Source organism: Pinus tabuliformis, chromosome J, assembly GCF_031772625.1.
Source record: "Pinus tabuliformis cultivar Carrire ecotype Pingquan chromosome J, CPIR1, whole genome shotgun sequence".
NCBI classification, from domain to species: domain Eukaryota; kingdom Viridiplantae; phylum Streptophyta; class Pinopsida; order Pinales; family Pinaceae; genus Pinus; species Pinus tabuliformis.
Genome location: NC_142295.1, coordinates 1,339,639,406 through 1,339,659,284, shown reverse-complemented (window position 1 = coordinate 1,339,659,284; position 19,879 = coordinate 1,339,639,406). Strand labels below are relative to the sequence as shown.

The window sequence follows — 19,879 nt, the reverse complement described above, 5'->3', positions numbered from 1 at the left end:
TTGTCTAGTATAACTAACATTAGAAGGTTCTTTTCAAGAGTAAATGTTCAACTCATTATCTGATGTAGAGGTCTTTTATAAAGGAGATGACTGTTGAATGAGTTGAATTTTCCTTTTCCTTGTAACTTTGTTTGTGGCTTTCCTTGAAGAATGTCTGGACTTGTTTATGTTGATTAAGTAGCATCTTTCATCAAAAGGTCGTGTTGTGCACAGGCTTCAAAATTTTGCTTGCTTGTAATGTTGTTTTGATTCATTCAGTTTGGATGTGTGATTGTATGTTTGAATCTTTGTCAACTTTATGGTCTTTAAGACTTATGCATTGCTACATTTTGAATGGTGTAAAGTAAGAAACTGAGGCAGGAGCTGCTGAGGAATGTGGCAGTATCTTGTAGTTTCTCAAGCTGATATTCTCATGTTCGTGTAAAAGGTATATTAACTCTGCTGATATTCAAGCATGGGATAAGTAGTCGTGATCTGCTTACTCTTTTTATGATTGTCTGTGTCCTCCCTTTTGTTGTGTTGTTGAGCTGGAAAGTTATCAGTGCTTACCCTAAATATTACAGCATTTGGATGTTTGCAGTCTGCCAGTATCCCAAGATGAATATTGTGATGGAGAAGGCAACTTCCTACTTCTGATTCCCATGTATTGTTTGTGTTGGAAAGATCTAGGCAATGATTGTTGTATTGTTCATATTTTTCATTCAGCTTGATCTCGGTACAATTGTCTCAAATGTCTTTTATGGTGAGAGGGAGCGTTATAGTCATGTTGCCAAGTGTGGGCTGGTTCATAGGGTTGAGTGGGGGAATTGGGTGTCTTCTTGCCTGAGTCATGGGTCAGTTAGCACTATTTATATCAAATGTGGCCTGAATGTTGTTTGAAACTGGAGATACTGATGACCTTAATGATGTGAAAAATTGGAGATACTGTATGGCGTCAATGGTGTTTGTAATCAAAATCTGGATTGAACACAGTGTCTGTATAGACTGTAGTTCAAGTTTTGTATAGACCTTTTGAAAATTTTTCGAGGCAAGAAATCTGTTGTATTAATATTGTCTGATTTGTAATAGAGAAACTACTATGAGGTGCTTTGGACTACTTGGGAATGAATTTTTGTCTCAGATGTCGATAGTCTATACTGTGGTAGACAATAAGATGATTTCTTTTCTCAGGGATTGCAATTGCTTTCCGGAAGATGGGGTATACTTGTTCATGGTACTTCTTTCGACATCAAGTTGATAAACCTTCCCTTAGACTTGAGTTTTGTTTGGTTCTTGTTCATTGGGTGATGATAAAAAATGTAATATTCATTTGTATTTGTTGATTTTGTACTCATGGAACTTGTTTCTTATTGTACTCAGTTCTTTTGATGCAAGAAAGAACAACAGACTAGTTTGAGCTTGAGGTACTTGAAGCGGCAGCAGCTCTCTTCTCAAGCGGTATGTGTTCTAGTTCTCAAGTGTAATATGAGTAAATTTAGAATGTACTGCCGTTTGACAATACTTGTAAGCACTTTGAAGCAAATGTGGCCTGAATGCTGTTTGAAACTGGAGATACTGATGACCTCAATGATGTGAAAAATTGGAGATACCGTATGGCCTCAATGGTGTTTGTAATCAAAATCTGGATTGAACACAGTGTCTGTATAGACTGTAGTTCAAGTTTTGTATAGACCTTTTGAAAAGTTTTCGAGGCAAGAAATCTGTTGTATTAATATTGTCTGATTTGTAATAGAGAAACTGCTATGAGGTGCTTTGGACTACTTGGGAATGAATTTTTGTCTCAGATGTCGATAGTCTGTACTGTGGTAGACAATAAGATGATTTCTTTTCTCAGGGATTGCAATTGCTTTCCAGAAGATGGGGTATACCTGTTCATGGTACTTCTTTCGACATCAAGTTGATAAACCTTCCCTTAGACTTGAGTTTTGTTTGGTTCTTGTTCGTTGGGTGATGATAAAAAATGTAATATTCATTTGTATTTGTTGATTTTATACTCATGGAACTTGTTTCTTATTGTACTCAGTTCTTTTGATGCAAGAAAGAACAACAGACTAGTTTGAGCTTGAGGCACTTGAAGCGGCAGCAGCTCTCTTCTCAAGCGGTATGTGTTCTAGTTCTCAAGTGTAATATGAGTAAATTTAGAATGTACTGCCGTTTGACAATACTTGTAAGCACTTTGAAGCAGTGGAATTTCATCAACACTATAGTGTTAGAGAAATCTGAGAGATTGCCTTTGGTCGTTTTTCCATAATGTATCTGATTTCATGACTGTTGTACCTACATGGTACTTGTAATGCACAGCAAACCAGGAAATACTTTATTGTATTGCCGCACTATTAGAAAATATAATTGTTGAAGTTACAGGCAGTATTGCTGCTTGAAAGCTGGGATTGATCCTGTCAGGTTTTGGGCCTATAAACTGTTCTGCACCTTCGTTAGTGCTTCATTCATCAATGGATGAAATGCCTTCATTACTCAAACTGCAACTTTCAATGATCTAAAGTTATGTTACTTATTGTCCTAATAAAATTCAAGTTTATCATTTATAGCTTACGTGTGTGTAAGTTACATAATTAAAATCAAGGATGCTCCCTCATAAAATGGAAAGAAATAGCCAAACCAAAAGAAGGTTGAGAGTTTAAAAAATACACACTATTATGGCAAGGCTGTAGTTTCCAAGAGCATATGGAAAGTAATACAGGGGCAAGTTTGTGGCATCAAGTCATAGGGCAAAAATATGTGGACCTATGATCTTTGGAGGAATGGATTAGACTTCCAAATAAAATTATTACAAATGTCTCAATGGTTAAAAGGCTCTTGTTCAATCTTTTTCTCTGCTGGGCAATTGGCAATGTGGAGAATAGGAAATGGATTGAATGTGAAAATAGGTGAAGACACCTAGCTCCACAAGATTAATGAAGAAACTATCAAGACCCTGGCAATGGCATACTCACTCAAGCTGATGTTATGTCCAAAATTGATCACCATATAGAAACAGCACTGGAAATTTGCAAGGTCAACAGGCTTGGAAGGAGGTTCAAAGGACAATCGAGATGGCTATGTTAACATATTACAACTAAGTACAATGTGGAGAATAGGAAATGGAGAGAAAGTGAGAATAGGTGAAGATCCCTAGGTGAGGTTTAAAAGGCTCCAGGAGATTAATGAAGAAACTATTGAGACCCTGCATAACAATGGCACACAATCGAGCTGATATTGTGGATCCAAATTTCACCACCATGCAGAAACAACACTAGATATCAGCAAGGTTCTTGATGGGTTGCTTGGCTGTATATCTGACTTTGATTAAAATTGGGTCTAACTGCTTGGCTTGATCTTTCCTAATCATTTGGATCTGAGTTGTAACCATAGTTTGAAGCCACCTCTTGAGGATTCTGATAGGGTAATGTGTTTGTACCTTTGTAGGTATTGTCATCTAGGTATGACACAGTGGACAGGCTAGCTTCAGTAGCTGTGAAACCACGCCCTCGATTATGTCCTTCAGAACCATGCATGAAGCCATTGTTTACTGGATCTACATACGATACAGAGAAATTATTGCTGGGCTTTTTTGGTTCAAAGATGTTCACACATTCACTAGTTGATGGAACAACTACTATGAAAGAAGGATCAAAGAGGCCATCAAAATAGAAAATAATACAAGTTGTCTTTAGCAAGATGATGGATTAAAGATTAGTTGTAGACTTGTAGTTGGCTTTCATCTCTTAGGAATAATGAAGTGCAAAGCAACAACTGAAGTTTTTCCCTATGCTCAGTAGTCTAGGTTGTAGGTTGGGTTCTCACACTTGCATCTTACTATCTTAGAATCTTTTATATCATGACAAGCATAATCAGCTTACCCCTTTTACTGTGGCTTAATAATGATGACAAAAGTCTATTATAATTCATGTTCAGCCGGTTATACAATTAGTTCATTAACAAATTAAGGAAGCATGTAAATATATATACCGAGGAAAGATGAAATATCTTGACACTAAAGTCCTGATGATGAACCTTAGTTTGTGGGCTTAAAACATCAAAAGAACTATGAACCAAATCACATATACTCCAACAACCAATGGAGGAATGCCTTCATTCATCAATGGATGAAATGCCTTCATTACTCAAACTGCAACTTTCAATGATCTAAAGTTATATTACTTATTGTCCTAATAAAATTCAAGTTTATCATTTATAGCTTACGTGTGTGTAAGTTACATAATTAAAATCAAGGATGCTCCCTCATAAAATGGAAAGAAATAGCCAAACCAAAAGAAGGTTGAGAGTTTAAAAAAATACACACTATTATGGCAAGGCTGTAGTTTCCAAGAGCATATGGAAAGTAATATAGGGGCAAGTTTGTGGCATCAAGTCATAGGGCAAAAATATGTGGACCTATGATCTTTGGAGGAATGGATTAGACATCCAAATAAAATTATTACAAATGTCTCAATGATTAAAAGGCTCTTGTTCAATCTTTTCCTCTGTTGGGCAATTGGCAATGTGGAGAATAGGAAATGGATTGAATGTGAAAATAGGTGAAGACACCTAGCTCCACAAGATTAATGAAGAAACTATCAAGACCCTGGCAATGGCATACTCACTCAAGCTGATGTTATGTCCAAAATTGATCACCATATAGAAACAGCACTGGAAATTTGCAAGGTCAACAGGCTTGGAAGGAGGTTCAAAGGACAATCGAGATGGCTATGTTAACATATTACAACTAAGTACAATGTGGAGAATAGTAAATGGAGAGAAAGTGAGAATAGGTGAAGATCCCTAGGTGAGGTTTAAAAGGCTCCAGGAGATTAATGAAGAAACTATTGAGACCCTGCATAACAATGGCACACACTCAAGCTGATATTGTGGATCCAAATTTGACCAGCAGAAACAGCACTAGATATCAGCAAGGTTCTTGATGGTTGCTTGGTTGTATATCTGACTTTGATTAAAATCCGGTCTAACTGCTTGGCCTGATCTTTCATTAACAAAATTAGTTCATTAACAAATTAAGGGAGCATGTAAATATATATACCGAGGAAAGATGAAATATCTTGACACTAAAGTCCTGATGATGAACCTTAGTTTGTGGGCTTAAAACATCAAAAGAACTATGAACCAAATCACATATACTCCAACAACCAATGGAGGAATTCCTTGATTCATCAATGGATGAAATGCCTTCATTACTCAAACTGCAACTTTCAACGATCTAAAGTTATATTACTTATTGTCCTAATAAAATTCAAGTTTATCATTTATAGCTTACGTGTGTGTAAGCTACATAGTTAAAATCAAGGATGCTCCCTCATAAAATGGAAAGAAATAGCCAAACCAAAATAAGGCAAGGCTGTAGTTTCCAAAATAAGGCAAGGCTGTAGTTTGAGAGTTTAAAACAATACACACTATTATGGCAAGGCTGTAGTTTCCAAGAGCATATGGAAAGTAATACAGGGGAAAGTTTGTGGCATCAAGTCATAGGGCAAAAATATGTGGACCTATGATCTTTGGAGGAATGGATTAGACTTCCAAATAAAATTATTACAAATGTCTCAATGGTTAAAAGGCTCTTGTTCAATCTTTTCCTCTGCTGGGCAATTGGCAATGTGGAGAATAGGAAATGGATTGAATGTGAAAATAGGTGAAGACACCTAGCTCCACAAGATTAATGAAGAAATTATCAAGACCCTGGCAATGGCATACTCACTCAAGCTGATGTTATGTCCAAAATTGATCACCATATAGAAACAACACTAGAAATTTGCAAGGTCAACAGGCTTGGAAGGAGGTTCAAAGGACAATCGAGATGGCTATGTTAACATATTACAACTAAGTACAATGTGGAGAATAGGAAATGGAGAGAATGTGAGAATAGGTGAAGATCCCTAGGTGAGGTTTAAAAGGCTCCAGGAGATTAATGAAGAAACTATTAAGACCCTGCATAACAATGGCACACACTCAAGCTGATATTGTGGATCCAAATTTGACCACCATGCAGAAACAACACTAGATATCAGCAAGGTCAACAGGTTTGGAAGGATATTCGTTTGACAATCGAGTTGGCTATGTTAACAACTTAACATATTGCAACTAAGTACAATCAAAATTAGAGATAAGGAGGATGAATTAAATTGGTCTAACAACCTTGATTCAGTCGGCTACACAGCAAATCTTGGTTACAAAGCAGTGCTCACAGAGAAAACACAAGGGGAGCCAGTATGCTGGTAGAGAAGCATATGGAAAATCAAAGACTAAGTCAAAACTAAGTTGTGTTTAGAAAAAAGATATTGAAATTTAACTGAGGATATAAACCTAGGATACCTACCACAGTCCGGGTAGAATTTGAATATTTTTCTAAATTCTTAACCAGACCATATAAGGGTTCCCCTACATATTAGCATCACTAGTTGTACTTTGTAGTCCCATTTACCTATCTGTCAGGCTTTATTTAGACTTAAATAAAATTATCTTGCCTTATCTACATTGTTTCTCAGCCTTATATCTTATGCTACAAAATTAGATAGAACTTTGTAATAAAGGCAGGACAACCTTTCAATCTGAGTCTTGACTTGCAGCATCCTACAAGTTGGTTAGGCTTAAATTTTTCTATTGGCAGGTATTGAACGATGATACTATATCTATAAAATATATTTCTTCTGTACTAACTGTATTGCCTAGAATATTTTGGTCATTGAAGTTGTGGGTTGGCAGGCTCTAATAGCCCACTTGGAGCACAACCCCTTGAAAAATTTGACTTTAAGAAGAATTACATGAGAAAATTGCTGTCACTTAGCTGTCAGTAAAAACAGGTAGGTCTTTAGACTTTTGATCATAGTTGAGGACATTCCTGAGATAACTTTCTTTGATACTCCAGACTATAAAATTTCTGAGAATGCTGCAAAATGGAAAAACTGGAACTAGACATGCTTAAACCTTCTGCACTCCTCAAAATAGTTCCGCTTACACTGTTTGATTTATAAAACAGAGAATGCCAAGCCAACTGAGCAATGGCATTCATCAACTCCTATATCTTCAGACTTGATTGTTTCTCTTGAAGTCTCATCTTCCTAAGGCTAGTGATTGGTCAGAAAGAAGCCCTGACTTTCAGTAGATGAGCTTTTCTCTAAAAAAACCTCTTGATGTGGAAGTAATAGTGGCTTTCCTTGACCCTGTCAAGACTTCCAAATTAAGCTTTCCATCTTATTATATTTTAACCATTTATTTTTCAAATGCTAAGGGATGGAGGCTCTACCCTTTCCATACTTAGATTTCTGGTTGTTCAAATTTCTTCCTCAGGTAGCAATACCCTTTCATTTGGCTTAGCATTAGCTTTTGAGTTTTGGGCATGGTAGACATACTATAAGCTGGCTTGGGAGGAGGGGACCAGGTCCTGAATCCTGTCAACCAACTTCTGTAGGAAATTAGGAATAATTCAAAGAAAGTGATGTTGTTTCAATGTTATACAAATGAATTATTATATTTTATGTCTTAAAATTTAATAGTTTCCCATTATCATTGTTAAATAATTTTTGTGAAATTCCATTTTGCCTCAAAATTCAATTTCTGATATATGTTCTTTCAATGTTGACTCAACAATTATTTTGCAAAGTATAATTCTATTTTCTATGAACAAGTGAATTTATATGAAGCATATCTCAATGCTTGAAAACTGTTGATGCAGGTTTGCAAATCGATTGGAAATTTTACTTGTGGAATATTTAGTGAGATGTCAAAAGATAATCATGGGAAGAAACCATTAAGGCAAACAGATGTATTATCATACTTTCAAAAGGCTCCATCCAAAAATACACATTCTCTTCATGATTCAAGCTCCTTTGAACAATCTGTTACTGAGAGAGAGGTTAACTCTTGTGGAAATGCATTTTATATCCATACGATGGATGAAGAAATAGGTTCCTCAAGTGGTCAGGGTGAGATAAATGCAGTTTCAACAGAAATTGGTGATGAAAATGTTAAAGATTTTTCCTTGGAAAGTGACACAATCCATTCGCGGAAAAGGAAAAGAGGCCAGTGGGCCATAGGAAGACTATTCCAAGAAAATTGGGTCTCAAGTTTTCCATTTATTGAAGAAATACCTCCTACAAATGAGAAAGAGCTTTTCCGACAAGTTAGATGTATTGCATGTAGTTGGAAAACTCAAAAGGAAGTGAAATTTCAGATGAAGCTAGATACGGTACAAAAGCATGCAGGAAAGGTGTATGAAAAGAAAATTGTAAATGGTAAAGAGAAATCTATTGTTAGATGGAAATCTTTCGAGGAATGTCGACATGTTGAATATGCAGAAGAATATTAAAAATATTTATTATGTAAGAGGAAACTTGAGGCGGACGGAGGAACCATCATATCTCTATTTGAAAAGACGATGGAAAGAAATTTGTTATCCAAGACGATACAATTGAGCACTGTATTTCACATTCACATCTTATCTAAAGGTCGTCCTATGACAGATTATCCAGATCACATGAAATTACTATCTTTTCTTCAAGTGCCAAACTTTCCATATTCTCATTGGTCTGTAACTAGTGGTTGGGGATGGGCAAGATATCTAGCTCAAGTAGAAAAGGATGATTTGAAAGAGAAGATTGCAAATGCTAGGTTTTTGGCATTGTCTTTAGATGAGGTTACAGCTATAGATAATACTTCATGGATTTGCATGAGCATTTATATGGTTAATGACCATATTAGACATTCCTATCTACTTGGGATTAATAAGATGAGAGAGACTTCTACAACTGAAAATATTTATGAACTTGTTCTTAATGGATTGAAGGAAAGTGATATGGATGAATTAACGATTGCAAAAAAGTTGGTATGTGTTGGAGCAGATGGAGCAGCGGTAATGCAAGGACAAAGGAATGGCCTTTGTGTTAGGCTACAACTAACAACTTCACCATATATGCTTAATATTCATTGTATGGCTCATAGGATGAATCTTGCATTTAAAATAGTAAGCAAGTTTCCATCAGTTTCAAAAGTTGAAGATCTTGTACGTGAGACTCATGCATACTTTTCTCGTAGTCCCAAACGATATTTATAGTTTCAACAATTTGCAGATGGTATTACGGATGGAAAAAAACTACTGAAAGATGTTGATACAAGATGGATCTCATTAAATGGACCAGCTCAAAGACTATTTAGTGAGTTCAAATCTTTGGTAGGGTTGATGTATGAAAATCGCTATAATGTAGACAAAGCTCAAGATCTTCTTTCTCAACTAACTAATATAGAGACATTATTGACATTGGCTGGAATTCTTCCTAGGCTACATGAAATGAATGTCCTCGTGAAAATGTCTCAGAATCACACAATGTATATTGCGGAATACACAAATGCAAGAAAGTCAGCATGTCTTGCATTGGATAATTTGTATATGATGCCAGACTCTTTTACTAGTCCAGAGTTTAAAAGTTGGACTGAGATCATCAATATAGAAAATACTGAAAAAATTTTGACCTTTGATAAAAAAGGGATACTATGTATCGTAGTGCGTGGGTATATGGTTCCCTTTCATTATATTAGTAAGACAGGACGAATCACCAAAGATTGCCCCGTGTCAAGAGACCAATTTGATAATATTGTGATTTCAGTGAGACAAAATTTGATAGAACTTGCAAGATCACTATCATTAGAGATAAGAGAATGATTTCCTCGAGATGAATTGTTGGAGGCCATGTGTGTGGTATACCCTCAATATTGGAACAATTGTCAATGTCGAAGAACTTTAAAAGCTGATTTTCAAAAAAGATTAAAATGTTTAGTAGACCATTTTTGCAAGAAAGTCTGGATACATGGAGAACAAATTGAAGGTATTTTAGATTCATCAAAATTGTATCAACAAGGTGGACGCTTTGCTGAAACAAAGTGGAAGCAATATCCTTTTTTGGAGAATCCTAATGAAAATGGTGCTATAACAAGATTATGGACTACTTTAAGTGCTAGCCAATACCTGCAAGAAAACATATCATAATATTTCAAATTAGCAGATTTGTGTCAAACCATGATTTTGGGATCAGTGGAGGATGAGAGAATGTTTAGTGCATTATCATTCTTGAAGTCAAAGTTGAGGAACAAGCTTGATAAACATGTGGATACATGTTTAAGATTATATGTAACAAAGTATGACATTGACAGTTTTCCATATGAAAGAGCGCTAACTCTTTGGCGATCAGATTGTGATAGAAGGGGAGAAAACAATATAATAAATCTATCTAATGAACTTGATATAGAACATAATGTTTTGGAGGCTCATAATGACAGTTCATTTAGAGAAGATCATGTTCACAATTTAGAAAATGAGGACCAAGATGAGAACTGGGAAATTGAAATACCCTAGGACTCTATTTTGGTATACATGTTCCATTGATCATGCAAAAATACTATATCTCAACTTCAGGTAAAAATAGGTTCTATATTTGTATTTTTCATTGTAACATTGCAGCAACATTATTTTGATGTGTGTTATTTTAAGATTGTTGTTTCATATTTAATCATTACATTGTTTGTTTCTTATCTGTGACAAGAAATAAAGCTGGATTTGGTGAGGTTGGGACCTATTTCTTTTCACATAGATAGTGTCTGACTATTATTAAATGATAAATAACAAATTTAACAAGACTTTCAAGTCATTTGCTAGCCATTTCTTGTCAGTGATTTGTCAGCCATGTTTTCAAGTCTTTTAGGTACTAAGTTGTTCGGGTCCCCACATGTCCTTAGGACCATTAAGGGATGAGATAACATGAGTCAGTCCAACTCATGCCCCGAATTTACTTTTTACCTATTGATGTAAGTGTTTTGTTACCACTTATCACCAACAAAATTCTACCATAACATAAACCAACTTGAAGACGACACTTCTCATCTTCCTTTTACATAAATGCTCTATGGATCTCCCTACTATAGTTTTCCGAGACCAACGTCCCTTCTTGGTAGGTCTCTCCACCATACCACTAATCACACAATAGTAACTACTGCCTTCTATAAATCTCTCTAGTCTCAGTTATTTGTGTCCCTGTGACACTCGACCAATATAATCTTGCAGGTCTACTTTTTTATCATATCTTTATTTTTTGTTATTTTGTGTATTTAACATTAGCACCATCCAAGAGTAACGAGTTAGTGTCCTTTGGATTTGATCTTTGATTTGAAATGAAGTCAGATTTGATGAAGCTGGGACCTATTTCTTTTCACATAGACAGTGTCCTAGTATTAAATGATAAATAACTAATTTAAGAAGTCTAACGCTAAGCAACAATGGGCTTATTCAAGTACATGAAATTGCGTTGATGTCTAGCTCTAATATCTTAGAAAATTTTAGCAGTTTGTTTGCTGCTTGTTTAGAGGATTTTGTCAAGTTTGAAATTTTTGGTTTATTTTGGTCATATTTTTTTAGTCGCTTGACTCATTTCATGCATAGATCGACAGATCTAGTTTTATTTTTATAATTATTGTTGTTTTCTTTATATATTTGGTGGTTTGAGGAAAGATATTTGATTTCCTTTCACTTTGTGGCATGATTTCAACATCTTCACCTTTTAGAATATAGTAAAATATTATTCTTATTTTATGTTTTCTTGGAAAAGAATTATTGATATTTGGAAAGGGAAATAAGCCCTAGGTAGCTAAGCGAAGAGAAAAATGGTCTATGTACTAGGTTCCTGCGCATTCATCGTAGGAGACCTATTGGCATGAGACCGACATTCCTTTTATGCAATTACACTTTTTCAAGGCGGAGCTGAGTTTGCTGACTTGGGAAGAACACTGACAGCTGATCATAATGCTAAGGAGATTATAATGTTGGTTTCAAAAACAAGATTGTGAAAATTGTTTGCACTAGTTCTTCTTTTGGTCATATTTACTACCAAATTTGTGTCTTGCTGATTTTTTACATTTGTAATGACCTTGTGCAGAGATGGTTTGAAGAGCTCGATGTTAGAGTGTGAAGACTCTCTACAAACCACAAGGACTACATTTTCTTGGAGGGCACTCGATGTTCTTGGTGTTGCTGAGTCTCTTCGCTCAAAGCGTAAATGGATACAATGGTATGGCCATAACATCACTTAATTTGATCCTCTTTACTAATCTCCTAATATCATTTCATTACATCAAATTGCTTTGTTTTCATGGAATCCAAAGATACATCAGTAATGTTATTTTGTCTTGGAAATACTAAATTATTTTGTTTTGATATCACCCAGTTTGAGTTGTTCTTTGCAACTACCACTTGATCATTTAACAAGCATTTGAAATTCAAAGTGAAATAAAGCTCTTTTAGTTTTTTTCCAGAAGAAGATTAGATGTTGCACTTGGTACCATAGGCCTTGTAAAAGGGTTGTACTCCATTTCAGTCTACGACAGTAGACTGATTTCTAACTGCTCCATGTACCCACATATGATATAATATTTTTCATTTTTGGCTTGCTAAATATACAAAGAGAAAATTGCTTAACAATATTGCTTAATTTGACAACAATTTTACTTTTATTTGATACAAGAGTGGAGGTAGTCTTAGATTTTACCTATTTCTCAGTATTTGTTCTCCTTCGACAACAACATCATCCTTCAACAAATACATTCTAGCTTGTACAGAGGAAAGTCGATCTTTAGTAGAGGGCACATAAGAGATCCTCTAATGGAGGCGCAATAGTTTAGTAGGATCACTGGATGAAGCACATGTATGAATGTATTGTCTTCAATTAGGAAGGCACAGTTACCCATCGAGGGGAGGGCATGCATGAATGTCTATTTTGTGAATGGTGTAGTTTTCTAAGTGTGTTGGGTGCATGAGTTCATGCGTTTAGTCTACCCTACTGGGTCTTGTATTTGAAGCAGTGTTATCCACACGTGATGGTGATATCCACTAGGCTCATTAGGGTTAGGGATATTCGATGAAGCCAGATTCAATGGTTCAAGTCCTACTTGATGAAGCCAGGTTCAATGATATCCACACTTGATGAGAAATGTTCTACTTCAAGGGTGAAAAGAGGAACATTTTGGTAACCACCCCTTTGAATAGGGATGTCTTCTGCATGAAGGCTATTAAAGTATTCTAAATCACCTTTACAGGGCGTAGCATATTCCACATATTTGGAGGTGTCTTTCAATTTTTAGATATCTGGGGCAAGGGCACTTTGCTCGAGACACATTCTACATTAAAGGATGTTAAAGCTCCTTTATGAGGTTTTTATGTATTATTCAAGGCATATTATGCATATTTGGAGGTGTGTTTCACCTTTGATATATTTGGGGCAAGGACACTTTGTTTGAGGCTACATATTTGAAGGAAAGCCCTTTGCATGAGGAGATACCATGTGGTGTGGTTGACATGGTCCAAGCCCCTAACAACAAATGCATACTATAAGGAAATGAGGAGACGGGAAGTGGCAAGTGGATCTATGCATTGGAGAAAGAGGTCCCAAGGCAAATTTGTACTTGTGAGCCAAAGAAAGATCATATTAGAACATCATTATCACTCTAGAATAGGAGCAACTAGGGTTTGGAGAGCTCTCTAGAGAGAGTGCTAGGGTCAAAGAGGTCCTAAAGTGTCTAGGAAAACCTTAGGGAGATTCCCCAAATTGGGAGGTGAATCAAATAAACTATAACTTACCCTCTCTAAACCCTAAAAGGGACCAAGCCTTAGTTTGGGAGGATGGAAGCCTATAAATGTCAACCTTTTGGCTTAGTCATGACTCCTAATCTTAAGTCCTTGAACATCTTCATGTGTATCTTGTAATACAGTTTTTATCCTATGTATTATGAACTTGGTCACATGTTAGGGTTGACTATTATAAGGTGGTTATGATTAATATCCTATATAATCAAGGGCACTTGCTCGATTTGATTTTGGGCCTTTTACACCACTTTCTTTCTTCTTCTCGTTTCTAGATCATTATTTATTTCTTTCAATTGGTATTAGGGTGTGTATGGTCTTAAGAGCATGCGATCATTGATCAAGCCATCATGACCCATGGCAGCTTTGAAGGGATAAAAGGAAGACGTGTTGAAGCCAATGCTGCCATTGGAGTTTGATTCTTGAATATCATGGAGATTAAGAAGAATTATGTTCCATGCTCAAGGTTAATTACATTAACGTTTTATGTGCTTACTCTACAAATGAATTTGAACAAGTTTTTCATGGAAACCTTTCGAAAAGAGAAAAAAGACCTTGCATTATAGTTTATTGGTGGATTCCTATATTTTCTTGGTTGTTGTTACATGTTGACTATTGGAAGATCTGTTTATATTACTGAGAATCTTTCACCTGAAAATGGAGCAGTAAAGGACATATTAACTGTTATACGCTTTTGATTTTTCTGCCTTTGAGAACCTTGTGAGTTGTATGTCATTGAAGGGTGACTTGGTTTGAATAGTTAGCTTTGGAGAGAAGTTAGAGGAAGAAATAACTCAAACCCAAACTCAACAATGGAATTTTTATCAAGGTGTCCATTCCAATAGATTATTATTCTAAATCTGGATGATGTGGCAACAATAATTATATATTTTTTGGAATGTACCTCAGTGAATGATAACCTTTTGTAATATTTTAAGTGCCGCTACATAGAGATGTTATTTCTATGCTTAATTAATTGCATTGATGTGCCATAGAGCAATGCAATGCATCTGGATACTTGAAGTCTTGGAATTGCAGAGCAACATTTACTTGATTCCTTGGTAGCTGTTTGAAGATCCTAACCAAACTGATGTTTCTTTCAGAATTGTGGTTCTTTGTCATAGTAGTATAGTACGCTGTTCCTGAGATTACCTTTGGTTCTGTTCTGAGATCTGTAGAGAATTGTTGAGCAAGGGGGGAGGATAGCTTCATCTTAAAGCATCCCTCTACCCAACGTTAAGCTTGATGGGAAGAATTATCCTATCTTCAAGTGAAGGGTGCTAAACATATAATTGAAGAATTGATTGTTAAGACTTGTGGAGGGTAAGAAGACAAATTGCACTATTGCTAAAGAATTAGTAAAGCTTTTGGCGCACAATGAAGATGTGCAGTACATTATAAGTTTTACTATTGCAGATCATATTGGTCCTCAAATTAGAAGTTTGGTTAGTTCTTGTAAGATTTGGACTAGGATTCTCTAACAGAACAAGGATTCTCTATTCTAGGAAATGACTGTATGCATTTTAAATGATTGGTTGTGTATATCACTGTTTATACGATACGTATTTAGGATGTGCAAGATCAATTTGGAGCAGTTGATGATAGAATTGATCCTAAAGTTCGTAGTGCCACTGTTCCAATGGTTGAAAAAAATGTTTCAGCCATTTGTGACCAGTGTGAATGCCACTGATAAAGTGGCTAACTTTCTTGGTGGAATGTTACTGCAGAAAGAACATTGTTGGAACAGATTCACTTAAAAGAGTGTATACCGAGCACTTACACTGAAATCACTAAGAAGAAAGGGAAGAAGTCTGCATAGAAAAGTTTAAAGGAAAGTTCACAAAAAACCCTTGAAAAATGATGTTGTATCAAGCAGGGCCATTATTGCAGAGATTGTGTCAAGGCCCATTACCACAGTAAATATATATTATTTAGAACTATGTTGTAATTTTTGTCAGGGTTCATGTTTAGGTTCAACTATCACTGGCTACCCTATTCTGGAAGAGCTTTTGCTCTCCTGAAGACATCTTGATCTAACTCTTCATTCTTTGTTTTCACCTCCATAAAAAATCTCTAGTGGATTCATAAATTTTCCTTTTATTGTGACAGACTATTTTATGTGGTATTGTTGGCATACCTCCTTCAAATGGTGTTATTCCTGAATCTCCAATGCACATGAAAGGCTTAGCTACCCTCAAACATCAGGTACCAATATATTGGAATTATCAATTGCAGCTTCTCAGGGAAAAGACACAATTCAGACATTTTATAGACGAGTAACTTACAAGTACTTTTGTTACAGTTGGTGCTTAGCAAGTTAGTGACAACAATCTGGAAAAGTATGCAGAAAAATTCAACCTTAGGGCAATTATACAGAAACATGCAAGAAGCCTATGAGCAAATGCAGACCCCAATGGTTTATCAGCCTCCACCTGCCTTGGTAATGGTCTTATTTTTGAGTTTGGGTGTTTCATTTTATCTAATTTTCCTCTCCCTTTATTTATTTGTCTTGTCATGTCCCAACCATTTATGCAGGCACTTAAGGAATTGAAAGAGCCCACAATTCAGTTGGCCGCAAGTACTGGGAATATGGATGCCCCAGTTGATGAATCAATTTTTAATGTTGACAAGGACGTGGATGACCTGCTTCCTGTTGAGGTGAAAGAACAGCAATTGAGTAATTTGTTGCAATATCTGATGGTGGTTGGCTGCTTTGCAGTAATGCCCATCATTAGAAATATCCCAACTTCTGTGCTTTGGTCCTGATTGCTGGCCATCTAACTGGCAGCGTGCACCAGTGTTTGTCCTTAGAACACCAGGAGAATCAAGCATTGTATTGCATATCAAATCTAATAAAGTACCAATGATTCTACAGCTCTGGTTAAATACTCAATAGTGCTTCCAAGGTTGCAGAACTTCAATCTACAGTCATAGATATTGAATGGGTGTTTGCTGTTATATTGTTCCTCTGCCAAAAACTCTGCTCTTTTGGACCTCAATTCCCCTCAAATAAAAATGTTCTGTTTAATTGGAACTTATTTACATCCTAACATGCATGTCGATTTCTCCAAGAGAATGTACCTGGGCAACAAATGACATCCAAGTTGGAATCTTAACAATGGAATTAACTAATTATTTTCAATCGATTTCCTTCATTGTTGCTGGTTGATTTTTCCTGGGATTATCGACATCTCATTTATTGGGTTCACCTCACCCTGATTTGAACTTCTTTCATTTGAATCAACTTCATCTCTAGTTAGAACATTTTTTGATTGATTTCATTTTCCAACAAATGTGGTATTTAAGTTACTTTCTTCTTGCAAGTCGATTTTACCGTTATTAGTACACTGCTAGTAGATTTGTTTGACATGATCATTTTCTTCAATTTCAGGGTCGACTAGCTTAATGATAGTGTCCTTTTGCTTCAGCTCATGTTCATTCATCAGTTCTCAATTGATTCTCTCTGTGTTCAAAATGGATTCAAGTAGCTTAGGAATTACATCGATTTCCATGTTCATTCATCAGTTCTCAACTGATTCTCTCTGTGTTCAATGGATTCAAGTAGCTTGGAAATCACATCAATTTCCTTTTATATTGTATTAAAATGTACAGGAATGTCATAGTGGAATTGCTTTCCACAACAATACTTCTTTGTAACTATGGACTTTATCTCAACTCAACTGGATTTCATTTCTAACAAGAGATTTCCTTAATAAATTCCTCTTGACAAATTTTTCTGTTATAAAACTTTGCAAAAGCATACCCTTGTGTATAGCTCACTACACAAGAAAATTCTTTTTTGAAGCATAATTCTTATACTTGCAACTTTCATTTCTCTATATAGACTTTTTAGAAAATAAATTGCGTGTGAAGAGTCTATATTCCACTCTTGGATTCATTTTGTTCGAGAGTTATGTGAAGGACTAACGAACCTAGTAGTCACAGGACGAAACAAACCCTGAGGCAGTAAAAATTTGTACATGGGTCCACATTTGCTCCCGTTATGGTCCTTACAGAGAGTGCATTGAAGGTAGGTATGTTGCAGTTGGTAGAATATGACGAATGTGCTCCCTTCATGTTCTCTAAGACGACAACTTACAATTATTTGACAATTTCCTCATCCAAATGATTTTGAATGAGTAATTTCATCTAAATTTAACTGATTTTCAAACTGGGATTTAGTCTTCTTAATTTAACTGATTTTCAAACTGAGATTTAGTCAATGTTATTGAGGAGTGAAATAGAAACTGATTTTCTCTTGCAGAGAATAACAAGGATTGGTGTGAGCTTATACTCTGCCTTATAGACCTTCAAATACAAATAAGCTCTTGTATCCCTATTTCAATCACATAATTTAAATGAATATAATGTCATTTTATTAGAAAAATGCAATGAGTATGAAATAGATCATCAGAATGGCCACTGTAGACCAGGCTGGGGAGAACTTAAGTATTTTATATCTGACTAAACACATGCATATGAAAAGAAACATCACCTGACACAGACATGAATAGGATAGAATCTAGATATTAGAATTTTGGGGAAAAGCAATTGCGCCTTAACAGAGAGCTTCTTATCCTACACCAGTGACCACACATTTCACTCTTTCAAGGTGGAGTTACAAACTGAACATGCAATGACTGAGCTGCATGGTCACCAAAGTTGTAACACACCCAAAAAAACAATGCTTCATATCGGCTTCTCAATTATGTGTGCTTAGAATTAGTGATATAGTCTCTTCTGAACTTTTATTTCAAGTAGAAATTTGATTAAATTTCAGAAGTGCAAGAAATCACAGAAAACCCTCCGGCAGTAAATTGATAGGAGAAATCTTCAAAAAAACCTGGAAGCTGTCCTGTTCATATTGTCCTGGACTTTTCAGCCAAGTTAATATATCTGTAAAGAATACTATTTTATCCTGAGAAAAGATTGACACTTTGTTTATCACCAGATGAAAATAAATTAGAAGCAAAACATCAGGTTGGTGACAAATCCAAAACAAGTTGCAAGACTGTAACCCAATCTGCAAAACATCAAAAAACTGATTGTCCCAGAGTGGGATGCACTATGGGAAGCTGTGCTGTCCCATCTTTTACTAGTGTCAGCTTCATAGCACCTGCTTCCATTTCCAGCAGCTCTGTCTTTAAGAGAGCATCGGCCTCTATCTTGATAGTGTTATCATCAAGAGATTTGTAGTTGATTTCCATTTTTAATCTTTATGGCAGCTGTTTATAGTCCTGTAGGACTGAAAGTATGGATGTTGCAAAGCTTCATTAGTTGTTATTCTTTTGTTTCCATCCACTTGTAACATTTGTTTCAGCAAATCCACACCTTCTAGACACCCAACATTTTTAACAAATCTTGTGAGGGATGGGAAAGGCTTTCCCGGATTTGGAAATATGATACCCAATTGCTCCTTTACAGATTGCCCACGAAATAGCGGCTCACCGATGAACAATTCTGCCAACATGTTATTTGTTGCTTTTTTCTAGACTAGCTCTCACAAAGCATTTGAGTTGTTCCTGTTCCTGGTTGGTTTTTTTATAATTTTATAGACAAGTTCCATGTCGTGGAAATGTGAAAAAAGACAGTGATATTGCCACCATGTGGCTCTTATCATATATGGTTTTATACTTCTTCAAAAAATTCTCTAAGAGTTCACAATGCTAAAATTCACTAGGACTTTACAAAGTTTTATTATTTAGTGAAAGACTTGCCAAGTTCTTACAAGATTTTATAATTGAGTAAAATATTCGCCATGCCTGGTGAGAGATTCGCCAAAAAATTATATATACATATTATATTATTGATAAAATCGCCTTCCATTTTTCCTATATACCATGGAGATTCGCCCAATTATTATATTTATAAATTTGGGGGGGGTTCTTAAAATTTTCCCTGTAGTGGACAAACTAAGCAAATCAACTCATTTCATACCAGTAAAATCCACCTATAGTGCAGTGCAAATTGCCAATATATTCATGCACAATATTTTTAGGTTACATGGGCTACCAAAAACTATAATTTCTGATCGTGATGTAAAGATTACATCAACCGTCTGGAATGCTCTGTTTGAAGGGTGAGGTACACAGTTAAACTTCAGCACCGCCTATCACCCTTAGACGGACGGGTAGACAAAACAGGTGAATCAAGTGGTGGAAGACATGCTATGAACATATGCGATGCAACAACCTTCCAAATGGGAAGATTACTTATATATGGTCAAATTTTCTTACAACAACGACTATC

The 19,879-nt window shown here is 35.8% G+C and overlaps 1 long non-coding RNA gene across 2 annotated transcripts; it reads left to right on the top strand.

The window, feature by feature from the left end:
* The first annotated feature begins 1,356 nt into the window (after positions 1 to 1,356).
* On the top strand, positions 1,357 to 16,065 carry LOC149232310 (uncharacterized). Of its 2 annotated transcripts, none has more exons than XR_016247527.1 (3): positions 1,357 to 1,437; positions 15,740 to 15,835; positions 15,933 to 16,065. It is a non-coding gene; the product is annotated as an uncharacterized LOC149232310 (long non-coding RNA). The 2 variants fall into 2 exon arrangements; XR_016247528.1 differs by lacking the exon at positions 1,357 to 1,437 and adding an exon at positions 15,469 to 15,546.
* Positions 16,066 to 19,879: the final 3,814 nt, after the last annotated feature.